At 37.8% G+C, this 16,740-nt stretch overlaps 1 protein-coding gene across 22 annotated transcripts in view; it reads left to right on the forward strand.

The window, feature by feature from the left end:
- ZNF207 (zinc finger protein 207) overlaps positions 1 to 16,740 on the forward strand; it is a 53,744-nt gene that overhangs the window by 20,680 nt on the left and 16,324 nt on the right. For 8 of the 22 annotated variants that reach the window (XR_016388936.1, XR_016388937.1, XR_016388919.1 and 5 more), the window contains one exon: positions 1 to 16,740. This exon is cut by the window's right edge and continues 16,324 nt beyond it. The gene's annotated coding sequence lies outside the window, so the exon portion shown is untranslated. The other 14 variants (XR_016388921.1, XR_016388927.1, XR_016388928.1 and 11 more) reach the window with 10 other exon arrangements.

Below are 16,740 nucleotides of genomic sequence, written 5' to 3' on the forward strand. Positions count from 1 at the left end.
TTAAGAATCATATGCCTTTGTTTTTGTTTAAATGTGAGGAACTGGCAGTGAAGTTCATTGATGCCCAACTTGGATAAAAATGAAGAATGTTGTTTGCCCAGCTTACTACACACAAACCAGTAGGGATTATTTGGGTGAGAGGCCATTGTACAGTATCGTTAGACTTTTAAGAACCTTAAATGTAATGAAAGGTAATAGTATTTTGGCCTTGGTTTACATTTGTTATGCAAGATTTCATCAAATCATTTATTATAATGTAGCTCATTCTTAATATTTTTATTTATAAATAATTTGGCAATCAGATGAAAATAAACAAGGCTTACCACGTCATTTTCCAGTTTCTACTAATAAAACAAGTCTGCTTAACTACCCAAGTGGACCAAGGGAAGCGTTATTAAAGTTTCTGTAAATTTGAGTTAGAAAAATATGGGAGATTTAGTTACTGAGCATAGCCTGCCTTTTAGCTATTAGCTTGTTAGTGTACTTCTAGGAGAAGCAATAGAGTGTGCTTTTCAGCCCATGTGTTTAAAATGGAAAATCTTTAATATACAGAAATGAAGTCAAGTATTTTAGAAGTTGAATTTAAAATATTAAAAATTGCTTGTTTCTGTGGGATGTGTCTACATGTACTTAAATTAGAAATTATCACGCAGAGATTTTTATTCCTAGATATATGTACCCCCTCTCCTTTTAGAGTAACCCATATCTTTATAGTACACATACTGGAATATATAATTTATTAAAATTGAGAGGTGTCCAAGAGATATACAGTATTACTAACTCATTCTCATAAGGTCACTCTAAATTTAATAGCCAATATAAGGTACTTTTTGTAAGACAGGGAAATTTTTTTTAATGTAATAATGTCAGGCTCTGAGGAAATTTTATGCACATTGACTTTTTAAACTATGAATTGAACTCCTCAGTTTAATACAATTTGTGTTTTTGTTAACTAGCAGCAGAATTTCAGCATTTGCTACTTACTGGTAGAGAAGAAAAATCCCACAGCCCTGCCAGTACAGGTTAGTTTAATCTGTAAGTACCTGATGTTCCTATTTTTTTCAAACATACCCATATAACCCACACCAGGAAGAAAGCTGTGCAGTTACTTAAATGTGAGTATGACACTGGACACTTCTAAACACTCAGTACTTGGGCCAAAGTAGCTCTAGGTTTGCTCACCTGAGTTGTAATAAAGGTGTAATACTGCTCCTTTATTATCGGGTTACGGTTAAACCTAAATAGATATGTTGTACATAGAAGGAAGACTGAAAGTTTTAATTGGCTATATGCTCATGTTGGTATATGGAGTACAGGGGTTTGGGTCCAGGGTCTCCTACTTAAGCCGCTCCTTGGTACTCATACTTACCTTTTAACTTTTTACAGTATGAATCAACAGATAAAAAGTCAAGTTTCCTCACCTCTAGTAGTGATAAATGGTGTGCAGTCGTATGCCAGAATATATTTTTATGTTGCTTTTTTGTTCTTAGATATTTTTAGTAACTCTTGTTGTAAGTACTAATTTTGTTCATCCTTTTTGTAAACTATAACCTGTTGGTGCACCACCACTGTGGGTTCATTTTAATTTGAACTAAGAAGAACCTTTTTAATATTCAGATGAAAGCTGACTACCCATCAAGAAATCTAGACACATTCTTTGTATATTCCTTTTGAGGAGCAGTGAGGACATAACAGGTTATGAAAGTTATGTTAAAGTTTTTATTAGTTTCATTGGTTCTACCAGCGTTCATTGTTGTCTTGAACCATCCTTCAGAGATTTCCTTTAACCTTTAAATATTGTGCTCTTATGTTGATAAAAATTTTAAATACTGAGGAGAGAAGAAGAAAGTATACAATTTAGTTTATACAAGCCTACCTGAACCATTCTGCTATTCTGTATGGCTTCCTCTTCACCTTAAGTGTAATATTGTATAATGTGAGTCTGTCCGTACAACTACTGATTTTTTTACTCCTGTTAAACTGGGATGGTGATAAAGACCTTGATTTATCAACTTATAAAATATATTTTATAAGATATCCACTTGTTTTTTTAACATATAAAATTGCCTAAGGGCTTAAGTTTCATTGCCTTTCACAGTTTAATCTGTATAAGAAATGGCGTAGATACAGTGGAAATGGTTTTCCTTAAAACCATCTCTTTAAAGCTGCTTTTCTGGTGAGTACTATTTTATACTTTTATGTATCACTATTTTTCCATTTAAATTTAACTTAAGTTGGACACTTTGATCAAAGTGTATGAGTTTCTACACTCTTATTACCTGAATTGAGAATGTTAAGAAGGTGATTATTTTACCTCCTGATGTTTCTCTAATAATTGGGGCTCACTTTTTTCCTGACCTTCACTTAATAGACTATATAACTACAAAAACTTTAACGTGTAAATGATTTCTTTTTGGTGAGATAGGAAAGATGTTTTTACTCAAAACTAGTGTTAAAAATTTTTTTATTTTAACTTAAAAATTTTTTTAGTTGACAAGCAAAAGTGTTTTTTTTCCTCAATGCTTTTGGTTGCCATGTTGCGTAGGTTTAAAATTTAAAGACCAGAATTTTTGTCCAGTGATTCTTGAGTAGTTAAGCTGGGAATAGAGTTGAAGGAAAGCTTGCCCAAAATGGTCATGCAGACTAATTGCTTACAGGAGTCTCTGAGTGAGGCTTGAGAATTTCAAATGTATTCTTAAATCATTCTAACCTTGCATGAAAAACTTGGGTTGGACTTCTGGGATTGTGTATACCCGTGAAAATTAGCCTGAGCATATTTGTAATTACTTGATCCCCTGTTAAATCCCTCCGTCATTGTAACACATGGATTTTTTTCTCTAGCTTTTAGCCACATCCTACCTAACATCAGTTTATCTAAGGATGTTTTCACATTGTATTTCCTGCTGTGAACTTTGTAAGCCAATAATAAAAAGTCAGCTCATGCTTTTTAGTATGAACAGTGATAGTCTTCTAAAATAAATCTGAAAATTTGAATATGTGATAATGGTAATGTATTCTTCTAGATAAGCACTACACAAAGTGTGGACCCTCAATTTATGTCTTTAAGATTTAAAGTGAAGTAAATTTCTAAGGAACTCTGTCCTTTCCTAGCAAGGATAAGCAGACACTGAAAATTTGGTAAGTATGTAACTAAATGCATGTAATAGTGATGAGAATAAGTAGCCAAATTTCCACAGTTTAAGCTAATATTTAGATGTGAACAGGAATTCTTAAATCTTCTTTGCGACTTAATGTGTCTAGAATTTTTACAAATTTGTGTGCACACTGATTAAATTGAAATGTACCTTACTCCTTTGTCTGCATTGTTTTCTTTTTATTTTGTATGGTGTTTTACTAATTTCATATTTCAGGGTTTTTTCAGGGTAGAAATAAGTGGCGGGTAAAGAAAATATCTTCAAGAAGAATTATTTAAACCTCCCTATCTTAAAACTCAGTGATGACTTTCAGTTTATGTAGGCCTTCTGTTTTTCAGCTCCAGTTAAAGCTGACAATAGACAACTGATCAAAAATGGGAAAGAAATCTTTGTGCTCTTCCTGGAGTATTGTAGGAATCATCGTATAATAATATTAAGCCAATGCTGGATTTTCATGGAAGGAGTGGTTTTTAAATAAGAGAAAAAGGTGGTGAGATTTTGGAATCTCTCCTCCCTGGAACTGCATTACTATTAAGAAGAAGAATAAATAGAGGTTAAAGTGAAAACATTGAATTACTACAGCAGGGAAGGTGATTTATATCTGAGCGGTATGTCTACAGTTTTCTAAACTGGTATAGCATTATTTTGTGAAGTGGTACAAGATCTTAAAGGGTTGGGACCCGGGTTGGGGTGTTGGGGGTGGGTGGCTTCCCTCCATTCAGTCTCCAGGTTTCACTCCAGCATTGGAGGGAACTGAAGAGCAAGTCATACAAGGGGTATGATACGATGGTAAGGAGGACCTGAACAAAACAAACAAGGGAGGATAAATGCTAGTCCATGTGTATGATTAAATGGTCTAGCTAAACAAAAAGACATTGAATAGTGGCATAACCTTTAGTGTAAGTAAGTGAACTCTCTGATTTAAAGGTTGTAATTAAATCCTTGCTTTAAATTATTACCAACTTTAAAACTCTAGCTGCCCCCCCCCCAAAAAAAAATCATGGGGGAATTCCCTGGCAGTCCAGTTAGGACTCGGCGCTGTCAATGCCAAATTCCTGGATTCCATCCCTGGGCAGGAAACTAAGATCCTGCAAGCCCGCAGCTTGGGCCCACTGCACCCCTTCCCCCTCAAAAAAAGGGAAAATACTAGCAATTAATACTTGGAATTTTTTTGGGCAGGGTGTGTTTAAAATTTTTTCTTAACACAAGTAGTAGTGCATTTTGGGTTTTTTTGCGTTACACGGGCCTCTCACTGTTGTGGCCTCTCCTGCTGCGGAGCACAGGCTCAGCGGCCGTGGCTCACGGGCCCAGCCACTCCGCGGCATGTGGGATCTTCCCGGACCGGGGCACGAACTGTGTCCCCTGCATCGGCAGGCGAACTCTCAACCGCTGTGCCACCAGGGAAGCCCAGTAGTGCATTTTGTCACTTTGACATAGCACCTGGAAGCTAGTGCATAAGAAAAATGGATGACCACGTTTATAGTAGTTAACTATATTAAATTTTAGCCTACTGGTAGGGTTTGGATGGAAGAGATGCTCCTAGGTGTTCTTTAGTGTATGCAGCCATGTAATTATTAGAGCTCACAAAAGGCATTGAAGTGTTTATTTTCTTTCTCTTGAAGTCATCTGGGAGTGCTTGCTAGGCTTTAAGAAAGCCAAAACTACCATTTGAGAAATGGTGCTTTATTTTCATATTGGAAGCAATTTTCAGTTTGTGTTTTCTTTTAAAGGTTGAAGGATTTTTGCTTTTGCATTATTAAAAGCAGGCCTCTTTTTGTTCCAAGGTAATGATCGACCATTAATAAACATTTGAGTGCTTGTTCTTAACAAAGATGAGTAAAAATTTTTTTCATTATTTATGATACTTGTCTGAGCCCGTTTTATTAAGTTGTATCCAGAACAAATTCTATTGAGAATGAATTGTAATGATACACATCAGCTGTCCTGAACAGTTTTTGGTATGCCTTGGGAAATAGAATACAAAGTTATTTTTATTAAATATGGAATGTGTATTGGGAGAAAGTAAAGGGTAAATGAGGAGAATTAGACTGTGGGTATGGGGTAATTGTGATTAGGTATTAAGATTGAACAAGCAGATGGAGCCAGGAGTAGCATAGTGGTTTAGACTATAGGCATAAAATTAGACCTTGCAATCAGATCCTGCTCCATCATTTAGTAGTTTTATGACCTTGAACAAGTTAACTTCTCTAAAATGATGGTAATTTTCCTAGACTTGTGAGAAAAAGTTACTGTGTGAAACAACTTAGCCTTGCCTGACGGATCAGTGGAAATGGCAGGGGTAGGGACGGGTAGGCAGTTATTGAAAACCTAAAAATTTCATTTAGTAAATATGAATGCCTATGACATGTTTGGATACTCTCCTGTGTACAGATAGACAGGGAATGCATCTCAAAAGGGACCTTGGAGTTGAGGATTTAAGAAGCCAGCCATTGCAAAAAGTCTTGTTGGGTAACAGTATTACAGGCAGAAGTATGTGCAGAAACTGAGATGGAAAAGCATAGCATCTTGGAGGAACAAAAAATGAAGTATATGAGTGGTGGATTGGGATGGCCTTTGTGCAGCTTGGAAAGGTAGGCCAAATCACAGGTCATGGTTTGAATTTTATTCTAATGGAAGTCATTGAGGACTTTGAGCTGGTGAGTAGTATAAATGATTTTTGAAAGGTCATTCTAAGTTGTTTGAGGGTGGGGGGATTGGTGGGCAGTATAGGGACTAGTTAGAAGGCCAAGAACCTGCTCTAAACAGAACTCAAGAATAACTGATGTTATGAATTAATATGGCTTAGATGATCATTGGAGAAGAAGTTAGATGATGCCAAACCTAAGCACAAAAAAAGTAAAACAGATTTGAAAGTTAAACTTTTAAACATGGTTTAGCCCACACCTGACCGTTCATTTAGGAAATGTTTATTGAAGATCTGGTAAGGCATTGAGAAAGCTTCAGTCTTTTTAGATTTAAGGATAAATGCTAACACAGGAAAGTGAAAATGCCCTCTGAGGAAGTTTGGAGGACGGTAATTCCACCTGCCTTGTGTCGGGAAAAAGAGGCATTTGAACTAGGTCTTGAAGAGTTGTTAGGATTTGGACAAATATGAAAAAGTGTTAAGAGAATGACTGGAAAACCCAACAATATAAAGAGGTATGTGAGTGAAAGTTGCAAAGAATGAGAAGAAAATTTAAGGTGTGCTTGTAAAGGTCCTTGAATACCACATTAGGGATATACATTTCCTCTAGAAATTGGAGTGCCTTTGATCTTCACTGATGAGAGTTTCGTTTTGGTCTCCACATCTCTTCAGAAGCATCCACAGTCTACCACCAGATCACCAGACACTGTCACCATTTCCTCAGTGCCACTGTTGTCCTGGTGATGTGGAGTAGTAGGATTCAGGAACAGTAATTGGGCCTGACTGCTATTGACTCAGTCAAGTTAAAACTAGAATTCCTCCTGTTCACAAGGGCTAGCTTAAAACGTTTTGGCAACCCTCTGTATCCCACACTTTACTTGGTCACTGTCTTGTAATCCCTCAATTTTTTCTGTCACTTTCTCTCAGTAGTAAGACTGCTCCCCTGCTTCAAAAACCTTTCTGTTAGGCCCAGGTAAATCCTATTTTACATAACTGAACTCTTTATAAAACCTTCCCCAGGGCTTCCGTGGTGGCGCAGTGGTTGAGAGTCCGCCTGCCGATGTAGGGGACACGGGTTCATGCCACGGCCTGGGAAGATCCCATATGCTACAGAGGGCTGGACCCGTGAGCCATGGCCGCTGAGCCTGCGCGTCCGGAGCCTGTGCTCTGCAACAGGAGAGGCCACAGCAGTGAGAGGCCCGTGTACCCCGCCCCCCACACACAAAACCTTCCCCCAAACTGGTTTTCCACAGTCAGTTTCTAATAGTTGGCAGAGTGAGTGTGCTGTTCATCCAGCTTATTTGTACCTGGAGTTTGAAAGGATCAGTGAGCTGCTCATTACCTGAAACAGAACCGTTATTTATAAGCTCATTTGTTCTTTTTGACCTCATGACTTTTATCTCTCTGCTTTAATTTACTGACTCCTGAAAGTTTCTTTTTATTGAAGTCTTTGGCACACTACTTAATGTGATAGGTGCTTAATGTTTTTTTTTTATTTTTTGAGTGAATGATTAATATATTTTGAAGAATATGGGTTGTAGTGACACTAGTGAAGCAATCACACAACTTTGCAAGTTGTCTAATAGGGTATAATCATACACTGTAGATGGATAACATATAACCATTTCAACCTTTGCTGAGCCCATGGTGCTGCAAAGCAATTCTGTGTAAGGGTATAGTCACCTTTTCTGCTTATTTTTTCCATGCGTCTTCAAATCCTTGTCTGCTTCCTTCCCATGCCAGCACACACGGCATACATGTCTCATGGCTTTGCTTCCTAATTCATGAAGGTAATAAAAAGTCAAAGCCTTTAACTTTTAGATACTATATAAAATAAAATAACCTGTATTTACACCCTTTATTGCTTTGGAGTCAGTATCCAGTTCTTCATGGTAACCCCTTTTACTGTGCTCTGGAATTCCACCAACTGCCTTTTTTTTTTCTTTATATTTTAGAGCAGTTCTAGGTTTACAACAAAATTGAGAGGAAGGTTCAGGATTTCTCATATATTTTCTGCCCCCACACATAGCCTCTCTCATTATCAACATCATTTACCAGAATGGTACTTTGTTTTTTAAAAATACTATGGATAAATGTACACTGATACATCATAATTACCCAAAGTCTATAGATCTGTAGTTTACCATAGGGTTCACTAGATGTGCTTTGTATGGGCTTGAATAAAAGTATAATGACATATCCATCATTGTAATATACAGAACGTTTTCACTGCCCTAAACATTCTCTGTGCTCTGCCTATTCATCTCCCCAACTCCCACCCCTAGCAATCACATCTTTTTTTGTTTTCATAGTTTTACCTTTTTCAGAATGTCATACAATTGGAATCATACGGTATATAGCCTCAGATAAGCTGTCAGTAATATGTGTTTAAGGGTCTTCCATGCCTTTATGGTTTGTTAGCTCATTTCTTTTTAGTGTTGAATAATATTCAATTGGATGTACCAGTTTATCCATTTACCTACTGAAGGACGTCTTGGTTGCTTCCAGGTTTTGACAGTTATGAGTAAAGCTGCTGTAAACATCAATGTGTAGGTTTTTGTGTTGACATAAGGTTTCAAATCCTTTGGAATAAATGTGAAGAAATGTAATTGCTGAATTGTATAGTAAAAATTGTTTAGTTTTATAAGAAACTGCCAAACTCTGTCGAAGTGTGCCCTTTTGCATACCCACCAGCAATGTATGCAGGCTTCTCTTGGTCTGCATCCTTGCTAGCATTTGGTGGTGTCAGTGTTCTAGACACTGGCCATTCTAATACGTGTGTAGTTGTATCTTATTTAACTGTGCATTAACTTCATATAACATGTAGCATCTTTTCATATGCATATATCTTCTTTAGTAAGGTTTCCGTTAAGGTCTTTGGCCCATTTTTAAATTGGGTTGGTTCCTTATTGAGTTTTAATAATTTTGTTTTTATATTTTGGGTACAAAGTCCTTTATCAGATTTTTTTTTGCAAATGTATTCTCCCAGTCTGTGCTTGTTTTCTGTGCTTGTCTTGTAATGTCTTTACACAGCAACTTCTACCTTCTTTAGTGCTCTCTAGATTATTCCTTTTGGTGCTTCTTAAGCTTCTTTTCCTGTTCCTCATTTAATGACTTCTCTTTTCCCTCAGGATAAAACTTGAATGATTGGAAGTGCCGTAAAGAGTAGGAGTGAAGAGTGATACTTAGGTTTTACTCCTTTATTTGGCTTGGAAGACCTTTCATAATCTGACCCGCTGCTTATCTTCCCAGTTTCACTTCTTTCCATTTCCCCTTTGTACTCAGTTCAAACTCAATTCTCTTAGGCTGAACACCCTGTCTCCTCCCATTACCTCTTGTCTTGGTTGACATCCTCATCTTTACACTTAGCAAATTTTAGTTTAGAGGTTATTTCCTCTTGAAAATTCCTGAGCCTTCACGATGACCGTCATATATGCTTTCATTACACCAAGTACTCAACCGTTAATGTTGCCTGTTTGGACTGGAGTGCAGCCTCCTTGAATGGAGGTGTGTGTCTTGTTCATTATATTTCTAAAACCTAGAATGCTGCTGCGTGGTATTAGGTTGGCCAAAAAGTTCGTTTGGGGTTTTTCTGTAACTTACAGAAAGAGCCACATGAGCTTTTTGGCCAACTCAATACTTAAAGAGAGGCACTTAATAATTGCTGAATTCAACTAACTTGCCAATAGTGGGTTGGTTTCATCAGAGCAGACTAGCGGTTCCAATAGACATGTGCCTTTATTTGAGCATTGCGCAGTTTAAATCTGACTAACTCATGCTGTTCTTTTGAGCAGGATTTTTTTTGTTTTTTAAGCAGGATTTTAGAAGGTACTTATTGATTGGCTAATGAATAACCCTTTCCAACAGTAAGAGTTTCTTGGACAAAACTGTTCTGAGAAACAGTGTAGTTTGTGCTTTTCCAGGAAGATTAGAAGGATTTTTGAGAGGTAACTTTTCCTATAGGATGTAACTTTTGAGAGGTAACTTTTCCTATAGGATGTCTACCAGAATAAAAAGTTCCCCTTTCCTACATGGTGCAAGATCAGCTCGAATTTAGAATAGAGGTAGGCTGGACTAGGGATTGCAAACTATTAATAAAATACCTAGAACCAGATAGTAGAAATGAGTGAAACGAGCCAATTGGAGAGTGGTGAAGTCCTGACCCTTCTGAATGAGGTTCATGCCATGCGTAACGTTTGGTCAGGGTTGTCCGATTTCATTTTCCTAGAAAAGTTAGAAATCTTTTTGAATTTGACAAAAAGGTAGTTCTGTTTTAAAACTTAAATGAAACACTATGAGCCAAACACACCTTCAGACCAGTTCTTCTGTGGGTCACCAATGTGGGGCTTCTTGGATGGAAGCTGATGTTTGTGGGAATTTATCTAGCAGCTGTCAATAGCAGGAAACCCAGATAGTCCCAGAGAGGAAGGTTTGATAATGGACAAGCAAATGATATGTCAGCTTGATGGAGCATGATGTCAGGGAACAAGAGTGGCAGTAATTGGCCACTATGACTGAGTTGAAGGTTGTAGATGGGAATAAATAAAGACATTAGTGTTCGGCCTCAGGATTTCAGTTCCTTAGAAGGGTTTTGGTGGCAGTGCAGTATTCTAAGAGGGTTGAGATCATGAACGTAAAACTTAAGAACAACCAGTGAATTGTTTGGGTGGAAGACATATCTTGGAAACAGTTAAAATAGGTGACTAAATTTATTACCCTGGTGTTCATTCTACCTCTGGTTCATAGTGCCTGGCACATAGTGGGCCATAAATGTTTGTTGCATTGAATAGGTTCATCTCTGTGATCTCAATTCTCAAATCAGAAAAGCTGTGATAACTGTCAGGATATTGACAAGCATACCCCAGGCATCTGTTTCTCAATCAGCAAGCAAGTAGTGGTGAGACTAAAAAAAAAAAAAAAGGAATTTAACTCCAGAAATTCATAATTTCTAAGAGCGCGTAATCTTTTACGTGGTCCCTGGACATTTGTACAGAGTTCATACTGTTCCTTTTTGAAACAGTAAATTTTTGTTTAAAGTATTGCATATCACTTTTAAAAATCCAATGTGGATCAAATAAAAAACAATAGGGAACCTCCCTGGCGATCCAGTGGTTAGGACTTGGCGTCTTCACTGCCATGGGCCTGAGTTCAACCCCTGGTTGGGGAACTAAGATCCTGCAAGCTGTGTGGTGTGGCCAAAAAAAAGGCAATAGTTCCTTGCCCCACCCACAGTCACAGTACCAGGGAAGAACTACTTTTAATAGTATTTTCATTTGGCTTCCTCTCAGTATGTATAAATGACATCTTTCTGTTACTGACTTATAAATATTAACATTTGTTGATTTCCACTGTCTTAAGTAATGATTTAGCTTATTCCATCTATACTATCCTTTATGTAATTATATCACTTTTTTGTTCCACTATTTGTTACCTCTATAACATATCTTTATTCCTTGTTCTATCAATTAAAGACAGTATCTGAACTCGTTACTTAATAACACAAAGATATCATCGTTTACTCTTCTGTTCCTTTTCTACCTTTCACTTTTTACTTTGCACATCTATACTTTCTGCAGTGTCAAGGCTCGGACATTTGCATTTTCTATAAAACAACATGTTTTGTCTATAGATTGATTTTTTAATTTCTTTACAGATTGATTTTAAAATTAGAAATCGACAGATTTCTTATGATAGTAAATATTACTCAAAAGGCCACGAAGTGTAATGTGATTACATTTCCTTTTCAGTAAAGTTTTTTGTTTTACCTGGAGTCAGTCTCTCTCTCTCTTTCACTTTGCCTACTTTATTACATCCTTTAGTTCTAACGATTTTTTGAGGACAGTGTCAGTCTCTGGAATTCCTTTTCTTTTTTTTTTTTTGATTGTTGTGTGCCTTTTATAAGAAAAATCCATCATGTAGTATTTTAGAAGTATGTTTGCAAATCCTGGATGCTTTCTGAAAGGTGTCTTCATATTCAGAACTAAGAATTAACGTTCCCAGCCTACATACACTCAAATGAAAATGCTGTAAAACCATGTTAACCTCCTTGTTGGACAGCTGAGAAAACTGAAGTTAGCTCACAACAGTAAGGTTAAGTCAGGAAGAAGTATTTTGCAATATGTATATATATATATATATATATATATATATATATATATATATATATCCAGAATATTTAAAGCTTTTAGTTGACAAGAAAAGTATAGTCCAGTGGAAAAATGGGCAAAGTATCAACTGGCACTTCACAAAAGAGAAGACTAGAATGACCAATAAATATGAAAATATGACTCATCTTCGCTAGGAGTCATAAAAATGCAAGTTAAAGCAGTAGAATACCATTTCAAAAACCTATATCGATTTGGCAAAAATCAAGGTCTGATAAAAATGTTGACAAAGATGCGGAACAACGTATGTTCTTACACACTGCCGATGGGAGCGTGTTTTGTTAGGATACACGTTCTGACTGTTGTAACAAAAATCCAACTATAACATGGTTTAGTGAAGTGGAACTTTTTCTCTTGTAACAGTCCAAGCATAGAGCTGATAAAAGTGTTTGTGACCCAGGCTTCTTTTAGTTTTTTACCTGTCAGCTTTAGTAGGCACCTTCATTCTTTGGTTTCATGATAGCTACTCCAGCTATGGCTATCATGTCCACATACCAATTAAGAAGGGGGAGGGTCCATCTCATCTTTTTAAGGGTATCACCTAGAAGTGGCCCAACTTCTATTTACATCCCATTGGCCAGAACTTAGGCACATGGCCACAGATAGTTACAAAAATTTTGAGAAATGATATATATTTTTAGTTGGCTGTGCGCCCGTCTAAAATTTGGAGGATCTGTTATTAAAGGAAGAAGGAGAGAATATCTTGGACCTCTGAGCAGATATTGCCACATAAACTAGTTCAGTCGCTGTGGAAAGTATTTTGGCAAGATTATGAATAAGATTGGAGATGACATATTCCTAGATCCACCAGCTCCACCTCTGGATATATGTCTTATAGAAACCATACATGCACAAGGAGATGTACAAAAATACTGTGATATTATTTGCAACTGAAAAATTTGAAACAACCAAAATACTCATCAGTAGAGGAATGAATAAATACAGGTAAATGCAAAAAAAAATAGTTAAAATTAACTCAACCTGAATAAATATCAAATAATGCGTGATAAAAGCAAGTTGAGTAAAGGTATGTACAATGTTATAGCATTTAAATGTTGGAAACATACAACACTAGTGCTTATGCATACAGATACATGTAACAAAAGTATGGAGAGCTGCATGGGAATGGTAAATACCAAATACAGGGTGTAAGTTACCTCTTGGAGGTGGAGGTAAACAAAGTGCTTCAACTATTATCTGTCATATTTTTATATTTTTTTAATTTTTGGCTGCGTTGTTGGGTCTTTGTTGCTGCGGGCGGGCTTCTCTTTTTTTCTTTTCGGTGGGAGCATGGGCTCTAGAAGCGCGGGCTTCAGTAGTTGTGGCTCACTGGCTTTAGTAGTTGTGGCTCACGGGCTCTAGAGCGCAGGCTCAGTAGTTGTGACTCACGGGCTTAGTTGCTCCACGACATGTGGGATCTTCCTGGACCAGGGATCGAACCTGTGTCCCCTGCATTGGCAGGCGGATTCTTAACCACTGCACCACCAGGGAAGCCCAAGTCATATTTTATTTCTTAAAGATCTGCAGCAAATACAGCAAAGTGCTAAAGCTAGGTGGTGTATATGTGGATATATATGTTTGCAATATTTTGTAATTAAGGAAATGGTACATGTTCTCATTGAACGTACAGTCCACTGGAAGAAACAGTGGTTTTAGTGATGTAAAATGTGGTATAAATAGTGTGGTGAGCGAAGGGCTGTAAAAATAGAAATGGAGTACTTCTTAACTCAGCCTGGTGGTGGTTGGTTGAAGAGGGAAGACTGTACAGAAATGATTACTTCTGAGTCTTGAAGGATGTTGGGCAGACAGTAGATGGAGCGGGAGAAAGGTAATCTATTGCAGAGAGGTCAGCATATGGTAAACGCCACTGTTTGCATGGCAAACATTTATCCCGTGTCCAGATGAAAGAAGCAGATTGATCTAAGCAAGTTGCAGCTGTCTGTCCTCTAGATAATCCAACCACCATCTACCATGAAAAGTGAATTCAGAGAAAATTATAAAATTTCAGAGGTCGAGCGCTCTTATAGAAAGCCCTGGGCAAACATCAACCAAAATTAACTGTTAGATACAGGATCGTATGGAAATTTAACCTAGAGTATCAAATCGAAGAGTAAAGGATACAGGCCTCATAATTCTTATCCAGTCTGTGTTTGCAGAAGTGAGGACTGTTTAAATACAGCTGATCCACGTAACTAGAGATGTCAGATTGGCCTGTAGGTACAGCTTCTGGTCATATGTTTCCTAATTAAAACATCACTAGACCACTCAGGGACTGTGTATTCTTGATTAGCACCTGGGTTACAGCTTAACCTAAATAATACATTTTGCCACATTGCAAATACTGAAGTATTTTAAAGTAAATTACAAATACTTTCTTCTTGACCTCATCTGGGCATCCTCAATTTTTTAAAGTATAAGGTGCCCAAAACACCAATAACTGGGTGTCCTCGGGTGTATTTCAGTACTCAAGTGCTTCCTTGAGGATTTCATTTTGGTAAAGTTAGTGAATGGATAAAGAGTATTGGTACTTGCCTCCTTAATCTTATATCTTCTGGGTTTTTTTTATAATCATTAAAAACTTGACTGAGTTTTTGCTGGAAAGTATTCTTTTAATGTTTTTTTTCCTTCTATTTTTTCTCTTTGGAAAGTCCTTATTCATTTTTAAATTTTTGGCTGCTTGGGGTCTTTGTTGCTGCACACCGGCTTTCTCTAGTTGTGGTCAGTGGGGGCTACTCTTTGTTGCCATACGCAGGCTTCTTATTGCAGTGGCTTCTTTTGCTGTGGAGCATGGGCTGTAGGCGCGTGGACTTCAGTAGTTGTGGCACGTGGGTTCTAGAGTGCAGGCTCAGTAGTTGTGGCACACGGGCTTAGTTGCTCTGTGGCATGTGGGATCTACCCGGACCAGGACTCAAACCCGTGTTCCCTGCATTGACCACCAGGGAAGTCCCTGGAAAGTCTTTCTTATGAAATATGAGATAGTCTTACTCTGGGCTTACTACTCAGTGGCTGAAAAAAAATTATGTAATAAACGATAATTTATTACCTTATTATGCAAGTAGTGAAGCTTTGCTCTCTGATACTTAAAATTTTTTTCAAATTTAGAATTTTATTTTCAATGTACATACTTATTACCAGAAGCACGTCACAATTTGAAAATGAAATATATTGTGTATGTAGGACTTTCGTAATGGAATATGCCTCATCAAGTTGGTGATATAGAAAGATACTTCCCTTGTAATAGATACTGTATCATATATATTTTTAAAAATAAATTTATTTGCTTATTTATTTTTGACTGTGTGGGTGTTTGTTGCTGTGTGCAGGCATTCTGTAGTTGTGGCGAGCCGGGGCTACTCTTCGTTGCGGTGCGCAGGCTTCTCATTGCAGTGGCTTCTCTTGTTGCAGAGCACGGGCTCTAGGCGCGCAGGCTTCAGTAGTTGTGGCACGTGAGCTCGGTAGTTGTGGATTGCGGGCTCTAGAGCACAGGCTCAGTAATTGTGGCACACGGGCTTAGTTGCTCCGCTGCATGTGGGATCTTCCCGGAGCAGTGCTCGAACCCGTGTCTCCTGCATTGGCAGGTGGATTCTTAACCACTGCGCCACCAGGGAAGTCCCATGTGTATCATCTTATATAAATTTCATCAAAGTAATTATGCTTTTAGATAAAAATTAGTACAAGTTCTAGACCAATGTATTCTTGACCAAGTACCTTAGGGCCTCTTGTATTACTGGAAAAAAGATTTTTAAGATCTCCAGGGATAGAGACAGAATTCCGATTTTCATTCAGAAATATTTATGCGCCCCTTTGCATAGTTAAAAACTAAATTTGAGGTGTTTTGTTTTCACCTAAAAAAAACTTAGAGAAAGTGGGTAGGAAGTAGGTAAAAGGGATACAAATATTAGGAGATTTGATATCTACAAAATGAAGTCTTCGTTAGGGAGTTTATTTGGATATTTATCCATATTACCTCTATTCTTTTCTTGTTCTCCCTGGCCCTCTTCATATGACCTCTTTCGATTGCTTCTCTGACACAACCTTGGTATTTTCTCTCTTAAGAAATACTCTAGTGGTGGGAAAACCCTAGTCCTGGGAAACCCAAGACACCTGAGTTGGTTTTTCTCAGCTTCCCACCAGGAAAGGGAGACACATTTAGCTTGTATTTTAATTTAAGCCTGGCAGTTAAAAGTTTTACATTTGGGATCAGAACTACTGTATCTGGTTTGAAGATTGGAATTTTTTAAATTATCTTGCTTAAAAGTACTGTCTTTATAAAACCATAGGATGTTAGAATTAGAAGGCACCTTAAAGATCTAGTCTAACCTCATTTTACAGAGATGCAGAGATGAACTGCTTGAAGCAGCTGTTTGAAGCAGATGTAGGATGGGGCAAATTAGAACCTGTAACCCACCCAAACTAGTAGCAAGTGCTTATTTTTTTAAATGTGATACTTTAGGCTACCATGTCTTAAATAATACGACTTTTTATTGCGGACTTTTTTTTTTGGCGCTACACAGGCCTCTCACTGTTGCGGCCTCTCCCGTTGCGGAGCGCAGCCTCTGGACGCGCAGGCTCAGCGGCCATGGCTCACGGGCCCAGCCACTCCGCGGCATGTGGGATCTTCCCGGACCAGGGCACGAACCCGTGTCCCCTGCATCGGCAGGCGGACTCTCAACCACTGCGCCACCAGGGAAGCCCTATTGTGGACTTTTAAACATATATGTTTCTCACTTTTTGGTCTTGTTTACTTGAAATTCTTTTTAGAAGTGAAGGAGAGAGG

Source organism: Delphinapterus leucas, chromosome 19, assembly GCF_059928025.1.
Source record: "Delphinapterus leucas isolate spDelLeu-1000000601 "Yukka" chromosome 19, BTC_Dleu_Yukka2, whole genome shotgun sequence".
Lineage (NCBI taxonomy): Eukaryota > Metazoa > Chordata > Mammalia > Artiodactyla > Monodontidae > Delphinapterus > Delphinapterus leucas.